The sequence below is a fragment of the Chenopodium album genome, chromosome 6 (genome assembly GCF_948465745.1).
Source record: "Chenopodium album chromosome 6, dcCheAlbu1.1, whole genome shotgun sequence".
Classification (NCBI taxonomy): domain Eukaryota; kingdom Viridiplantae; phylum Streptophyta; class Magnoliopsida; order Caryophyllales; family Amaranthaceae; genus Chenopodium; species Chenopodium album.
The window spans coordinates 69,372,523-69,390,877 of record NC_137839.1 but is presented as its reverse complement, the minus strand read 5'-3'; the positions used below and the strand labels follow the sequence as shown (position 1 = coordinate 69,390,877).

Sequence of the window (18,355 nt, the reverse complement as noted above, 5' to 3'; positions counted from 1 at the left end):
TTCTGCTTCCTTGTTTATCTCCCCATTAATCTCTTCAAAGTCAACCTCCTGATTTTCTAAGATATTGAATCTCGATCCAGTACCAGAATTTCCTCCTACAATTCCGTTGGGATTATTCTTTCCTGGAATAGCTCCCATACGGTTAGCCACCACTGTAGAATTTTCCACCACCTTAGCACCACCAACACCACTCTTTGCCACCCCTGCATTTTTATCAGGCTTAGTATTCCTCTGTCTCCCAGGTTTCTTTACAAGTATCCATGAACCAAAATTTTCTTGTTCCTCAGGTCGAGGCACATGGTTATGTAAATGGTTGTCATGGATTACCATTTCAGATTGCATTTCATCCTCTTGGACAGTATTGCAATCATCAGAGACATGACCCAGCTTTCCACACTTAAAGCAAACCATTTTGATGCCTTCGTATTGAACCCTCCAGATTCTTCCTTTTAGCCAAAATTTTGACAACAAAGGCTTAGACAAATCTATTTCAACACTAAGCCTTGTGAATTGACCACGTTCCGCCTGAGCAGTAGTTTTATCTACCCTGATCACTTTGCCAATTTTCGATCCAATTTTATTTAAAAAATTGATATCAAAATATTCAACAAGAAGATTAGGAATACGTACCCAAGCCGTAAGGACCTTGATCGGAGCATCATCCGGGACAAAGTTTGGAACCCACTTTCTAATTGTCAAGTAGTTATCATCTAGCAGCCATGGTCCTTGAGTAAGAACATAATTATAATCAGCTTTATTTGAGAACCTCGCTATGTAGTAGTTGCAACCAATATCTGTCAACGCAAGCTCTCCCTTAATGTTCCATTTTTTCTTTAAACGGCGCATTAAGCCCATGTATCCTAGTTTCCCACTAAACAACTTCATAATCAGAGAAGTCATCCAAGGTTGTCTCAGACATCTCTTTTCTTCCTTAGAAATTTGGATCACAGGGCATCTGTCATCCTTCATAATATCTTCAGGGATATCTTCTTCATCATCAGAGATATCAGCTTCCTCCTCCTCTTCCCTAAAATCAATAAACTTCTGCGGAGGAGATCCATCATGCCCTGTTCTCAGCATGTTGCAAAAGGAGGCAGCACCCTTCTGCTGATTAGCATGGTCAAGGAACCCTTGTTCAGATTGTTGTTCAGAAGACATGTCCTCCGAATTCCCTTCAGCCATTTCTTCATCCTGGGGACCATTGCCACCAAATACCAGTTGTGTGATTTTACGTTTAGGCTTTTTATTTGATCGATCAATTTGGTCCCTTTCTTCAGACGAAGGAAGGACTCCATGGTTTTCCTTGGGGGTTTCTTGGAGAATTTTCCTAGAGAGCATTTTTTCTCTTTTCAAGGTCGCAACTCACTAAACATTTTGATGGTATTATATTTTCTCTGAATCTTTGGTTTACAGATCTTTATTATTGTAGATGCCGTATGACTATTATTTAATGATATTATTACTTCCCGTTCAAAAATAATATTAGTATTAACAATGCTTAAGAATAGGATAGAGATTAGTACATACTACGTAGGACCTTCTATCATCCATGGTAGCAGACTAACAGTACATTAGTACTATTATAATGAATGATAAAACGTCCAATCTGTGATTTGATAAAATACAAGCCTAAATAATCTCCATGCCTATTATTGAAAATATTACATATTGAAAGCCCATTGTGATTTGGTAGAAGGCCCAAATAATGTTTAAATTGTGAGAATTGTATATGTTTCCTAGACCAACAAGCCTTATTTGACACTGACTATAAATCGTAGTCAAGTATAGTAGAGTAAAGACATAAAATTCTCACATACACCCATCGAAACTACACCCAAAATGACCTTTGATGCCTCACTAACCCAAATCCTATTACCTAGCTAGCTCATTGGACTAAGCTTAGCAAATACGTGGGCAACTACATTACCCCACGCTTAACATGACTCCAACATTTATTATCAAACAAATTAAATTCACAAGATTTAAAATGTGATTAATATATTTATCATGACATAAGGTCTAGATGATTCTCAGATTAGGAGCTCCAAGTTCAGGGTCCACACGGAGGGGTAGGCCTCGAGTGCGACCACCTAGGGCCCTTTTAGGGCTCAAAAATTAAAAAAAAAAATTATATTTACTCTAGTTTGTTCGTTTGTTTGCTTGTTTTTTTATTTTATTTTATTTTATTTTATTTTATTTTTTTTACAAATACTATAGTTTTTACTGGTTAAACAAACAAAAGCTATTTTTTAAAAGATAATTATTGTATTTAGTTAGCAATTAACATTAAATTACTTAGATGTCAATTAGGTGGAGTCGTGGTGATAACAATGCAATATAACCTCTTCACTTCTTCTAATCTTTCCGGTTTCTACGAGCATCTGCTTCAAAATATTAATATTTTCAATTATACCGTTTCATATTTATTCAATTACCGAAATATTATTCAAATTTATTATTCCAGTATTGTGTATGGAGACTTACTATTCAAATAATATGAGCTATTTTCATTGTCTTATATTTAAAACTATTGCGTGTAAAAAAATTTGTTTATATAAGGGGCCCTTTTCTTACATTATGCTTAGGGTCCATAAATTTTCAGGAACGGGGCTATCCAAGTTGATAAAGTAGAAAGACCCATCAGCTTTAACTAACAAAGAAATCAAAGGGAACAAAATTGTGGCACTTCTATACTAAATGGTCAGATATTCAGCATTCAATATTGAACCGTGTTTAATTGTAAAGAGCTGACAATTACGAGTAATATTTTTTGTAAAAATTGTAATTAAGTTTTTTTCACTTACTACTATTCCTCATTTCTTGGTCTTATGACCTTGCGACGTGTTTAACTATTCAAAAATAATTCACTTAATCACATCCAAAATTCGAGAAACAAGGTTTTATACGACCTTTTAATCCATTTCAAGAATTGATCATGCAACATTAATCGAATGTTCATAATTTGGACACGACATTAATTTTCCTAATTTCTTGTATTTTATATAAATTATAATTTGATAGAATTATAAATCGATCTTAGGTTTTAACCATTCGCTTAAACTGGAATATATAAATTAATTATGTATTTCAACCAAGATTTGTATCAAACGTAATAATTTATAAGTTTTTGTGATCAAAGTCAGGGTAGTCTCAAACACCTTAAATTCCTAGAAAATAATTTATACTACCTTCGATTTTTTTTTTAGTTGCAAGTTTGGGGTATCATTTATGAGGTATAAAATATTGAAAACACCTTAAACTAGTCTCGGATCCATTATTTGAAGTAATACTTGGATGGAAACGTACTCAAATTCTATTGGAAATCCCCAAATATCTATATGAATTGACTTGGCAATCAATGTGTCTAATTATTATGGTTTTCTGATGGTAAATAACAACTTATCTTTATAAGCTAGATAATTGGCAATGTAATATATTATGAACTGATTAACTAATCCAAACCTAAGCGCACTTTTTACCTAAACATGACTTAATCTAAAACTCCATACGACCCACTTAATTGACATCTCTACATATTTGTAAATTGTAAGTGATGCAAAAGGAAAAGTAAATTAACCAAAAAAAAAAAATGCTAATCTAAAATCAATTTTATACCATTATACATGTATGGAACATTAATTATACATTCTGCAGTATTGTACGGATAATTTCTAAATTATCAATATGCACATTTGCCAATTTCTAAGAATAATGTCTAATTGTCTATAGTGGACACCTTTACTTTACTCGTATTGTTTAATGATTTATTAGCTAATTCTTATTACGAAAGAGAATTTACATTAACAAGATGCTTTGACCCGCAACTTAATCAGGAAGGGAAGTCAACGAATAAGAATTATACGCCAAACATGTATTTCTATTGCATGAATTTTAATTTTCAACGTAGACTTTGGTAATTAATATGAGTACTTTTCTTATTAAAGATTGCCTATAAAAAGATACACACTTTAATAACATTTGTATATCCAACTAAGAGCTTAATTGACAAAGGGAACTAAAAAAAAAAAAAAAAAAACTAAGAGCTTAATTGTAAGAGCATTTACAAAAGAATAACGAACCCTACGTTACATACAATAAACTCTTACTCTTTTAATCTTGTAATGGGTTTTATTAGAGCTGATCAAAACAAGCCCGGCCCGTTGGCCCACCGTGATTTTGGGCGGGTTTTGGGCAGCATTTTCTGGCTCGGAATCGGGTTGGGCCCGGCCCGGCCCGAATTTTTAATTTTTTTGGGCGGGCTTGGGAATGCATTTTAAAGCTATTTTAGTTCATTTTTTTGGCCCGGCCCGAAAATGGCCCGAAAAGCCCGCACGGGCCCGTCCATTTTGGGCGGGTTTGGGCATGAAAACTTTGTCCCGAAGCTAGGCCCGGCCCGAGAAATGGGCTGATTTTTTATGCCTTGGCCCGGCCCGGCCCGCCCATTGATCAGGTCTAGTTTTACTAAGCAATCCTCCCAACTCTTATGCGTAGCCTTAGGGCCTGTTCTGATTGACTGAACTGAGCTGAAATGAACTTATTGGAGCTGAACTAAATATTTTATGAGAGAAGGAAATTAAGGTAAGAGTTGAACTTAACTAAACTTATTGGAGCTGAACTGAACTGAACTGAAAATAAGCTGAAGAGAACAGAACCTTAGGGCCTGTTCCGATTGACTGAACTGAGCTAAACTGAACTGAACTGTACTGAACTGAACTGAGCTGAACTGAACTGAACTGAACTGAACTGAACTGAACTGAACTGAACTGAATTTCAACAGAAGAGAACAGACCCTTAGTCCTTGTCTTGGGGCTTTTAATTTGTACTACCCAAGCCATGGCTCGTCCTCCCAACCATCACAAAGCCTTCTTGATAAGAGAGAGGCACGAGCTCTGGATGGCTCGACATGGACGAGTCTACAAGGATGAAATAGAGAAGGAGAAACATTTCAACATATTCAAAAAGAATGTTGAGCGTATAGAAAATCTTAATGGTAATGCACCATCAACTAAATTATACACATTATATTAGGTACTAATGCCTTCACTGATTTAACCACTGAGGAGTTTTTAGCTACTCACACCAGTTATAAAAAGCAATTTGACTCCACATCGGGTGGTTTAATGACAAATAGGTTTAGGTATGAAAACCTTACTGGTGATAACATCCCGTCTTCAATTGATTGGAGAGAACACGGAGCTGTTACAGGGATAAAAGACCAAGGGAAATGTGGTTTGAAAATAAAGAAAAAAGTTACATATTTTGATTGTTACCGTTAATTTACAAGCCTTAAATTTAAAATAGGAAATTTTGATAATTACCACCATCTATTGTTGCCAAATTTGAAAATGCCACCTCAAGGTTTTTTTTTTTTTTTTTGAATTTTACCACCTAGTTTTTTTCAAAAGTTTTAAAAATCCCACCACTTTGTGAGATAACGTCATTATGGGACCCACAATTACGTTTGTCCTCTCTTTCCCGTATTCTTCTACTCCCTTCATTCAATTTCATCTCTCAAATTTTATTTCAATTACACAAATTTCGCAGGGAAGAATGAGGGAAAGAGAGGGAAAACGAAATTGTGGGTCCCATAATGACATCATCTCACAAAAGTGGTGGGATTTTTAGAACTTTTGGAAAAAACGAGGTGGTAAAATTCAAAAAAAAAAAAAAAAAAAAAAAAACCTCGAGGTAGTATTTTCAATGTTAGCAACAAAAGATGGTAATTATCAAAATTTCCTTTAAAATACTTAAATAATTTGTTTAAAAATTGCAGGAAGTTGTTGGGCATTCTCTGCAATTGGGGCAGTAGAAGGACTAAACAAAATAAAAACAGGACAATTAATCTCACTTTCAGAGGAGGAACTTATTGATTGTGTACAAGAACACAGTTGTGGTGGTGGTGATATGGCAAATGCTTTCGAATTCATCGAAAAAAACCAAGGTATATCAACAGAAGCCGAGTACCCATACACTTCATTCAATGGTAATCAGAGTCAATGCCAAGCTAAAACAAGTGTTGTGACAATAAACGGCTATGAATCAATTCCACCAAAAGACGAGGGTGCCCTACTCAAAGCCGTTTCCCAGCAACCTATTTCGGTTGGAACCGATGGTGGCGGGTTTGAGTTCAATAACTACCAAAGTGGAGTCTTCCATGGGGAGTGTGGCGACGACATAGATCATGTATAAGAAATAATCCCTTGATCTTCTCCTTCCTTGGAGAGAGTTTAAATACAATCCTATACACAACTAACTAGGAGTAGATACAGAGAACAAAGTGAGAATATAATAAATACAACAATAATATACATAGTCTAATACACCCCCGCAGTCGAAGCGGGAGGGTCGTGGACGCTTAGACTGTTGCGGAAGTCATCAAAAAGAAGTTGTGGGAGGCCTTTAGTGAAGATGTCGGCAATTTGATATCGAGAAGGGACGTGAAGAACACGAACATGGCCGAGAGCAACTTTTTCACGGACAAAGTGAATGTCCATCTCGATGTGCTTTGTTCGTTGGTGTTGGACAGGGTTGCCGGAGAGGTACACGGCACTAACGTTATCACAGTACACGACAGTGGCTTTGGTGATAGGACAATGAAGCTCCAATAGCAAGTTACGCAACCAACAAGACTCGGCAACAACGTTAGCCACACCACGATATTCAGCTTCAGCGCTGGATTTTGAAACAGTGGGTTGGCGCTTAGCAGACCACGAAATTAGATTGTCTCCAAGGAAGACACAATACCCCGAAGTCGAACGGCGGGTGTCGGGGCAGCCACCCCAATCCGCATCCGAGTAAGAAATAAGGCTGGTAGAAGGAGAGGAGTAGAGATGGAGACTGAGTTTCAAAGTTCCCTGGAGATACCGCAAGATGCGGCGGAGAGCAGCCATGTGTTCTTTGCGTGGGTCATGCATATATAAGCAAATTTGCTGCACGGCATACGAGATATCGGGCCTAGTGAAGGTCAAGTATTGTAGCGCCCCGGCTAAGCTGCGGTAGAGAGAGGGGTCATCAACAGGCGGGCCGGAGGTGGAGCTTAGTTTGGCTTTGGTGTCGACGGGGGTGGCGGATGGCTTACAAGAGGACATGTTGGCACGAGCAATAATTTCGGCCGCATATGAGTGCTGAGAGAGAAATAAACCACCAGCATGCCTAGTGACCGAAATACCGAGAAAAGAGCTCAAGGGCCCGAGATCCGTCATAGCAAACTCGGAACTTAACCGAGACATAATGGACACCCGAAGATCATTAGAAGAGGTGGTGAGCACAATGTCATCGACATAGAGAAGAATATAAGCCAAGTCTTTCCCATGAGAGTAGATGAAGAGAGAGTTGTCTGATGTGCTATGAGAGAAGCCAATGGTAGCCACAAAGGAAGCAAACCGATGATACCAAGCCCGAGGAGCATGCTTGAGCCCGTAGAGAGCCTTTTTGAGGAGGCAAACATGACCCGGGTTATCCTTATCTCGCAAACCCGGAGGTTGGTGCATATAAACCGTCTCTGTGATATCACCATTGAGAAAAGCATTCTTGACATCCATTTGATGAATGGGCCAAGATTTAGAAAGAGCAATACTGAGAACAGTCCGAATGGTTGCCGGTTTCACTACCGGGCTGAAAGTTTCATCACAATCAATTCCAACCTGTTGGTTCCTGCCATTAACAACAAGACGGGCTTTGTGCCTCTCAAAATCACCGTTAGCATTCTTTTTATGTTTAAAGAGCCACATGCAGGGTATAACATTGACATTAGGTGGGCGAGGTAGTTACTCCCACGTCTTAGTTTTAATAAGAGCATTAAACTCATCCATCATGGCATGATTCCAATTCGGGTCGGAAAGTGCGGCAATTGGATTACGGGGCAAGGGGGAGGGAGTGGAGATAGAGCTTAAGTTGAAAATATTTTTAGGCTTAAAAATGCCATGGGAGCTGCGGGTTTGGATGGTCAAAGGAGGGGGAGGGGGCCTGCTAGGCCTTTGGGCTGGTTGGGAGATGGCGTTGCTATTGGGCCCAGCAGTAGGAGATGCGAGGAGGGACCCAAAGAGGATTGGAGTGGGGTGGGTCCGTGTGGGCCTAGGTGATGCGGAGCCCTGAGAAGTTGGAGAGGGGCGTTGTGGAGAGCCGAAAATTGGAGTGGGCTGGGCCTGATTAGTAGTAGGCGTAGGAGATTGAGGGGAGCCGAAGAGAGGAGTGGGCTGGGCCTGATTAGAAGGGGTCGTAGGAGAGTGAGGGGGGGATCTCATCTGGGCTGCTGTGTGAGGAGTGGGCTGATGATAGAATTGATGGTTGAAATTAGGGGAGAGACCATCAAATAGAAAATCATAGTCAGTAGGAGTAGGAGTGTGAATTTTTGCAAAAGGGAATTGAGTCTCGTCAAAAATAACATGTCTAGAGATGATGATTTTCCGACTAGAAATGTCATAGCATTTGTACCCTCGATGGTTAGAGGGATAGCCTAGAAACACACATGGTGTGGAGCGAGATTGAAGTTTGTTTATGGAGGTGGAGGGGAGAAGGGGATAGCAAAGACATCCGAAAACTCGTAAGTGTGAGTAAGAAGGGTCCCGGTGATAGAGGATTTTTGTAGGGGAGTCATAAGAAAGGAGTTTTGTGGGAAGAATATTGTGAAGATAGGTCGCCGTTTGAAGGGCGTGATGCCAAAAAGAAGGTGGCATGGAGGAGTGGGCAAGTAAGGTGCGCATGATGTTATTGATAGTGCGAATTTTCCTTTCGGCTTTGCCATTTTGGGGAGAGGTGTGTGGGCAAGAGAAACGGAAAACCATTCCGTGAGAAGCACAAAATTTTCGAAAGGGGTCATTGTCATACTCACCCCCATTATCACATTGAAAACACTTAACATCACGTTCAAATTGAGTTTTAGCAAAAGCATGTAATTCAAGAAATATGGAGTACACTTGAGATTTTCTAGCAATGGGAAATGTCCATAGAAAGTTGGTAAAATCATCCACAAATAGAACATAATAGTGATGGCCCACACTACTTAATTTAGGAGATGTCCAAATATCACTATGCAAAATGTCAAAGGGCAAAGTAGTGCAAGAAGTAGATGGATAAAAGGGGAGTTTTACATGCTTTCCAAAAACACAAGAAGAGCAAACACTATTGTCCAAAATTTTATTACATTTAATAAACTGTTGCTGCTTGAGAGACTTTAGGATAGGGGCCCCGGGGTGGCCTAATCTGTCATGCCACAATGAAGAATAGAAGGCAGCAAAGGTGGAGGGATTTGAGGCTTGAGTGACGGTGTTGGTGAATGGGTAGAGCTCGCCGGAGCTATTACATCTCATAAGAATGGTCCCCGTCCGTAGGTCCTTCACAGAAAAACCACATGGATCAAATTCGATGGAAATGGAGTTATCATTAGTGAATTTACGGACAGAAATCAGATTTTTAACTAGGTTGGGGGCATGGAGAACGTTTTTAAGAGAGAAAGGAGGGAGGGATTTTTGACCATAACCACGAATTGGAATTCCATTGCCATTACCAACAATAATATTATGAGGAGTGCTCAAATTAAAATAGGACGAGAGAGTACCTTGATGAGATGTCATATGTGAGGTCGCGCCGGTATCCATGTACCAATTCTCATCAGGGGGAGTGAGAGAAAGAGTGTGCATTGCGGCCTCGATATCGGTAGGAGCATAACCCACTGTCGAAGGAGCTTGAGCGCTGTAAGCTTGCTGCTGTTGCGGTCTAGGGCCGAGAATACCTCCCTGCTGAGGTCGGGGCCTAGTTGGTGGGCGAGCCCAAGGTGTCGAGGGGTAAGGGCATGGAGGAGCAGCCCATGGTGGAGATGACCAAGCAGCCCAAGGAGGGAATTGCCGAGCTTGTGAGCCCCACTGCCATTGTTGTTGATGTTGACCGTGTTCGCGACCACCCCGACCTTTGCCACCCCGGTTGTTGTTGTTGCAACCCCTGCCGGAGCCACCGCGCCCTCCATTGAGTTTGTTCTTGTGGTAAGGTCTGGCAGAGTGACCATCCGGAGGAGAGGAGATGTCTTGAGGCTGCGATTGTTGCCCAGCAGCAAGGAGAGCCGAACCAGCGGCGTTGGCTTCGTTAGAAGCTTGGATGGCTTGACGGGATTCCTCCAATGAGAGCATAGATCGAGCTTTCTGGAAGGTAACAGGGGGGTCGGACTGTTGTAGGATGGCAGCCACATTGTCATATGCTTTAGGGAGGCCACGGACGAGAGAAATGACTAAGCGGTGGTCGGAGACCTTAGCCCCGACATTGGCTAGTTGATCCGCTAGCATTTTAATGTGTTGACAATAGGTAGAGACATTCGGGAAATTTTGCAAATCAACTTGAGAGAATTCAGATTCCAATTGAACGGCACGATTGGTTTGGTTGTCTTGAAAGACATCTTTTAGCCTTTCCCAAGCGGCTTGAGCGATGGAATTTGGTTCGAGGATGGTGTTTAGAAGGTCGTTGGAGATGGTGACATATATCCATTGAAGGACGATAGCATCAATGCGAGCCCAGAGCTCGGGATCGGTGGTTGAGGAAGAAGAGGAAGCGGCCTCTTTGTCGGAAGCGGGAATAATATGGTCCAGAACCTGGTATGCTCTTGCTTGAATTCGGAACAGCTCTGCCCAAGAGGTATATTGAGAGCGATCCATTGTCAACGTAATGGGAATTAAGCTTTTGATGTTGAGAGGAGCAAGAGCAGGGTGATACAGGGGATTTTTCGGTGAATCACCCATGGTGACAGGTGGGGTATAGAGAATAGAGAAGATAGGCGGCTAGAGAGAAGAAAAGGTAGAGAGAGATTGGAAACCTAGCCTGATACCATATAAGAAATAATCCCTTGATCTTCTCCTTCCTTGGAGAGAGTTTAAATAAAATCCTATACACAACTAACTAGGAGTAGATACAGAGAACTAAGTGAGAATATAATAAATACAACAATAATATACATAGTCTAATATCATGCTGTTACAGCTATCGGGTATGGAACTAGTACTGATGGGATTGATTATTGGGGGCGAAAGTTGGGGTAAAATGGATATATGAGGATTATCATAAGACAGAATAAATGTGGTATCACATTGGACGCTTCTTATCCTGTATGATTTACTAATATGCATGGAAGAAACTTGGCCAAAGGGAAGAGCTCAAGAGCCACTAGATTTTTTTATTTTATTTTATTTTATTTTTACAATTTATTTTGTTTGTCTTTTTGTGTTTAAAAGTTATATTTTTGGTGCTTCTATAATGATTGAATATATAGAGATACAAGTATATATTTATTTGGAGTACATATTATAAGGTGTTCATAACTTTCAAACTAGGCTAAATTATTAGTTCATTATAGAGTAATAAATTATATTATTGCCGTTTGTTAGGAAATTAGGGTGTAATCGTGTTTGATTAATGCGGAACAAGTCAATGAAATTAAGAACGAGAAAAGCAATAAAGAAGATAGACAAAAAACACAAGGATTTACGTGGTTCGGCCAAAATAGACCTACATCCACGGGTGGGGGATTCGAGAGCTTCTTCACTATAATGGAGAAAGAAACAAGAGAATAATACAAGGAGTCTTAAATCTAATGGCTCGAAAGGTATGATCTAATTGATCAACTAAAGGGTCCTTTTATAACACAAGGAAACCCTAATAAAACCCTAAGATTGTTCCCCAAGTATACTCAAATAGCCGTCATAGAAAAGATATAATTTTAGGAAATATTCCATAAATTATCCTAGAATAACTTAACTACCGAGCTATAGCTCGGCAGCTAGCTCATGCCTGCCGCAAGTCCTCATAGGGCCGAGCTATAACTCACTCGCATAGAGCTATAGCTCGTAGCCTCGTTGCAAATTTCCAGCTTCGTCAGGTTTTTGTAGAACAGTCATAACTTTCTCATTTCTTATTGGAATTGGGCATATGACCTATCGCTGGAAAGCTCTTGAACCAAGCTATCACCTCCAACTTGAATCACCTCAAAATCAGTTGTAGTTTAAGAGATATAAGCGTTCAAAGTCAACCCTACTAGATTTCGAGTCACAATTTAACAATCTCCACCTTGACTTGAAATCAACCAAAAAACAAGGTAACTCCACCTTGAACCAAAACCAAGAAGTAATGCTCATAACAAAACATAAAAACCTCCACCTTAAACAAAACTCCATAAGCCTACTCACATTAGGCTATCACCAAACGGACATCTTCCATAACTTGTGAACCGGTGCGTCTCCGAACACAAAACCATCACATGGCCTAGATTGAGAGTATAATGTCCCGACGCCAAGCATGCTTATCAAAATTGACCAAACTCTCTTCAAACACTTCTTCATCTCAAAAATCAAACCAAAAAAAAAAACTTAAGCAATTCTAGAAAAATAAAAATTACATCAAGAATTTCTAAATTGCAATTGTACTTAGTAAATCACAAAAGTACCAAAATTGAGATAAGAAATAGCATAACTAGAACAAAATCTAATGCATAACCAAGATTGCTACTTTATTACAAACAAAAATCAAAATCAATCTATCATAGACTCCATACCAAAAATCCACACGGTTTCTCGTTTTACCAAGAGATCTCAAAGGGGAACTTATCATGAAGAGATCGTAGAAACCGCAACCCCAAAGCTCGTAACCCTAAAGTGCATAATCATCATCATCGTCGGTATTGGCAATATTAGCGGATTTGTCCTTATTGGACTTCTCCACATTCTTCTTCTTAAATTTCCAACACTCGGTTTTGATATGACCCTTCACATGACAATAGTTACAAACTTTTCCTTTACCAAAATTCTTATTACCACCATGAGCAACTAAAGCATTGTTTTGAGCAGGATTATTAGATTTATTAACCAACTTATTGTCAATTAAATCTTTCTGGGTTAAGGCATCCTTAACATCCTCCAAACTCAAATCATCTCTACCATACAATAAAGTATCTCGAAAATGCTTATACGTAGGCGGTAAAGAACACAACAACCTAATAGCCATATCCTCATCATCGATCTCAACATCGATGTTTTGCAAATCCATAATAATAGAGAATAATTCATCTAAATAAGACTTAAGCGGTTTACCTTCTTCTAGACGAAGATCATGAAGTCTAGATTTGAGTAGTAGACGGTTGGTCATACTCTTTGTCATATAAAGTGACTCCAACTTCAACCACAAACCCGCAGAAGTCGTCTCCTTGGCAACCTCTCTCAAAACATCATCAAAGAGACATAATTGAATTGCCGAAAGAGCCTTCAAATCGATCTCCTCCCACGTATCCACCGTCATGCCCGAAGGCTTGTTGGATACACCTTCAAGAGCCTTGTGACAGCCACTTTGAACCAAGATGGCTTTCATCTTCAATTTCCATAGGCCAAAGTTCACTTGCCTATCGAATTTCTCAATATCAAATTTCGTTGGCATAATTTAATCAAACTAATTTATAAACACCTAAACCTTAAGACCTTAAAACCTTGGCTCTAGATACCACTTGTTAGGAAATTAGGGTGTAATCGTGTTTGATTAATGCGGAACAAGTCAATGAAATTAAGAACGAGAAAAGCAATAAAGAAGATAGACAAAAAACACGAGGATTTACGTGGTTCGGCCAAAATAGACCTACATCCACGGGTGGGGGATTCGAGAGCTTCTTCACTATAATGGAGAAAGAAACAAGAGAATAATACAAGGAGTCTTAAATCTAATGGCTCGAAAGGTATGATCTAATTGATCAACTAAAGGGTCCTTTTATAACACAAGGAAACCCTAATAAAACCCTAAGATTGTTCCCCAAGTATACTCAAATAGCCGTCATAGAAAAGATATAATTTTAGGAAATATTCCATAAATTATCCTAGAATAACCTAACTACCGAGCTATAGCTCGGCAGCTAGCTCATGCCTGCAGCAAGTCCTCATAGGGCCGAGCTATAGCTCACTCGCATAGAGCTATAGCTCGCAGCCTCGTTGCAAATTTCCAGCTTCGTCAGATTTTTGTAAAACGGTCATAACTTTCTCGTTTCTTATTGGAATTGAGCATATGACCTATCGTTGGAAAGCTCTTGAACCAAGCTATCACCTCCAACTTGAATCATATCAAAATCAGTTGTATTTTGAGAGATATAAGCGTTCAAAGTCAGCCCTACTAGATTTCGAGTCACAATTTAACACCGTTTTAATGTATATGCCCTATTATGCAAAATGATATTATGCAAGTTCAAAGGTAGACATCTCGAGAAAAAGTCTTAAAACAACAACAACAACAACAACAACACAGGAAAAAAAAACAAGTAAAATGAGAAGAATTTAGTGTAATTATTGGTATGTTGAGTTCAAATATGTTAACCCTATTGCTCAAATTAGTTGCACCACTTTTACACCTTTTTAGAAAGAAAATGCGACTCAATATATTTCTTTTTGTCTTACTTACCTTGCTTAATTTGGGACAATTTTAATAACAACCTTGTGCAATAGTTTTACCTTTTTACCACTAAAGCAAGACAATTTATGTGCTACTTGTCTTTACTTAATAATCAATTAGTATTATGTGCACCATGGTACACCTAGAAATAGGTGCACCATGCCCAATCTATGCCCAATACAGAAAGCCCAGATGAGAAAAGACCACATGGAGTTCAATTTGTTTTTTAAAAAACTAACTGTTCACTTTTTCTATCCGCCATATTTATCTTTATTTCAATTTAAAAATTTTCTCTCTCCTCTCATAAATTAAAAATCTTCTTCAATTATTTCTTTTTGTATTTTCTGTCTCCTCTCACCAATTTTCTCTTCCTCTCATAAATTAAAAATCTTCTTCAATTATTTCTTTTTGTATTTTCTATCTTCTCTCACCAATTTTCTCTTTCTAAAACTGCAATCCACCATGGCGAAAGACGAAAAACACACGAAAACATCACTCAAAAAATGAACAAATTATAAAATTGAAACAATATTCTACTGTATAATTGTCTTATTGATTTTTTTCTTAATTTTTTTTTTGTAGAAAATCAAAATTAAATTATCTACTCCTATTGAAGAGGATGAAGATCAAAATCAAAATTAAATTAGCTACCTGAAAGGCTGAAACTTCAGATCAAACACAAGAAGCAAAAGAAAAGCTCCTAAAAACTTCTTATAAGACACTAGAAGTAACAAAAAAGCCCCAAAAAACTTCTGATAACATAAAAACCTCTAAACCCCTTATATAAACTTTTGAACCCCAATTACAAACCACTGAACACCGTACAAAAACCTCCGAACCTACAAAAACCTCTGAACCCCTTACAAAAACTTCTGAACCCCAACTACAAATCATTGAACTTCCAACAAAAACCTTTGAACCCCCTACAAAAACTTTTGAACCCCCTACAAAAACTTTTGAATCCCAACCACAAACCACTAAACACCCTACAAAAACCTCTAAACCCCCTACACAAACTTCTAAACCCTAATCACAAACCAATGAACTCCCTACAAAAACCTCTAAACCCTCTACAAAAACTTCTGAACACCCATCACAAACCGCTGAACACCCTACAAAAACCTCTTACCCCCTATAAAAACTTCTGAACCCCAACCACAAATCACTGAACACCCTACAAAAACCTCTGAACCCACTACAAAAACTTTTGAACCCCAACCACAAACCACTGAACACCCTACAAAAACCTCTGAACCCGCCTACATAAACTTCTGAACCCCAACCACAAAACCACTAAACACCCTACAAAAACCTCTGAACCCCCTACAAAAACTTCTGAACCAACACCCTATAAAAACCTCTGAACCCCCCTACAAAAATTTATGAACCCCAACCGCAAACCCACTGAACACTCTACAAAAACCTCTGAACCCTCTAAAAAAATTTCTGAACCCCAACCACAAACCATTGAACACCCTTAAAAACATCTGCACCTAAAGACACTGCTGGACTTTCCTTATAAAGTACAGAATGCCAATTTTTTTTTAAAAAAAAATGATTACAAAATACATAAATCTCATAAAAAGTTCATAAATAATGTATCACTTGTTCAAAATTATAATTAAGATGTTTATAAATCCAAAAATATATGTTTGTAAAAATATATATTTATAGGAAACGTGTTCTATGTTCATATTTTTAACTAAAAATGTTCAAAATACCAAAATATAACCAAAAACAGAATTGTTCATAATAGAATACACAAATATCAATAAAAAAATCAAAATAATATGAAAGCTACAAATTTTGAAACTCAAACCTAGCCATAGTGATTAGATAAAGGAATCTCATCGGAAAATAATCATCTCCGTCGTCTTAACCACCCCTTCCTCGTCAAATCCGTCATTTTTAACTTCACTTCATTGGAAAAACTCCATTAACAAAGCTTCAAATTGAAGGTTGAAGAAAATAAACTTTTTTATTAATGTATAGTGATTAACAATAGTGATGAAGGAGTTAAATCAAAAACAAAATAATGAATGAATTTAGGAAAAAAAAAATAGAGGAGAGAGAAATTAGAAATTAGAAATTGTAAGAGGAAGAGATGAAGGATCTCAATCTAGGGTGAACAACAATGGTGATGAAGAAATTAAATTAAAAACAAAATTATGAATGAATTTAAGAGAGAGAAAAATAGTTTAAAGAGAAGAAAGAGGAGAGAGAAATCAGAAATGAGGAAAGTGTGAGAGGAGAGAGAAAATGATGTTGATATTGTGTTGGCAAATTGTAAAATACGTGGTCTTTTTTTAATGGTGGTGCACATATTTTAATATGCACCATGGTCCATATTAAAATTTGCAATACATATACAATAAATCTGCGGGGGGCCAAGTTAATAAATTATGGGCCACAGGGCTAGGCTACGAGGATCGAGCCTCTACCAGCCCCCCATGTAGCTCCGCCTTTGCGTGCGGCAGCGGGTGGTGACTATATATGGGTAATTATAGGGGTGCAGTGTATTTGTTGTAGCTTAGGGGAGAATGAAGTAGGAGGAGTAGCGGGAAAAGAGTAAAGGGAATGAGTGTTATTTTGCTCATTATTGTAAACGTTTCACTAGAAGCTACATAAATCATTATTTATAAATAAATACTACTCCTTCCGTTCCCTTTTGATAGTCACTTATGCCATTTTTAATGACCCAAAATGTTAGTCACATTTGTTTTTTTCAAGTACCATTAATATTTTTTTTTTTACCAAAAATTCTCTCCCATTTGCATAAATATTTGTGCAAATTTAAATTTCCCATGTAAATTTTACATTCTCATGTACTTTAATTACTTTCTCTCTCTACTTTTTTGCATACCCAATGTAAATTTACTTTTTCAATGTACTTTTGCTACTTTTTATTTATGTTTATTAATTCCCGTGATTTTCTACCAAAAGTGACTATCAAAAGGGAACGGAGGGAGTACTTGGTATCTATAATACGTTTTATTATATAAACTCAAAGGTATAACATGGTATCGCCATGTGTCACCCTTCCTTTGATAAGATGTAGCACAACATGAGTAGTGACATGTTAAGACCCATTCATCTATACTAGATCTGGCCTGGCCCGAATGACCCGACCTGTGACTCGAAATTGACCTGAAAACGTAAACCCGAAATTGGCCGAACACAAAGTTGATCCGACCCGACCCATACCCGACCCGAAGTGGAGTTGACCCGAACTTGACCCGATGCCCGAATTGACCTGACCCGAATTAACCTAACTCAAAGTTGACCCGATACCCGAATTAACTTGTCTTGAAATTGACCCGAAACCCGAAGTGACCCGATCCAATTTTGACCTAAATTGATTGACCCGAACGAACCCGAAACCCGAAGCGAACCAAACTATAATCAAAATGACCCGACCCAAAATTAACAAATATTTAAAATGACCTAAATGCTTAATTGATTTACTCGAATAAACACTTATCGAAAATAACCTAAATTAAACATTATAGCATTGTGTGTATAACAATGTTGGAATGTGCGTGTAACTTAGTACTCGTAATTCATAAAGAGTTTCATTTGATTAGGAACATTTGTTATTGTTATTGTTACTCTTAGACTCTTCTTTTAAGTGCTACTCTAAATTTTTTTCCACTATTTACTTTACTCCCTGCGTTTCCATTAGTTGCAACATAACGCTTGGCTCATTGTTTAAGAAAATTATAGACTAGATTTATAGGCTTATAATAATAATAATAATAATAATAATAATAATAATAATAATAATAATAATAATAATAATAATAATAATAATAATAATAATAATAATAATAATAATAATAATAATAATAATAATAATAATAATAATCAGAGATAGAAATAATAATAATAAAAAAAAAGTAGTGTGGCACCAACCCAGAGAAACCACTCACGACAACCACCAACCCACAAAACCACG

The 18,355-nt window shown here is 37.9% G+C and overlaps 1 pseudogene; it reads left to right on the top strand.

Annotated features, from left to right (window-relative positions):
* Positions 1-1,494: 1,494 nt before the first annotated feature.
* On the top strand, positions 1,495-11,260 carry LOC145637122 (senescence-specific cysteine protease SAG12-like; annotated as a pseudogene).
* Positions 11,261-18,355: the final 7,095 nt, after the last annotated feature.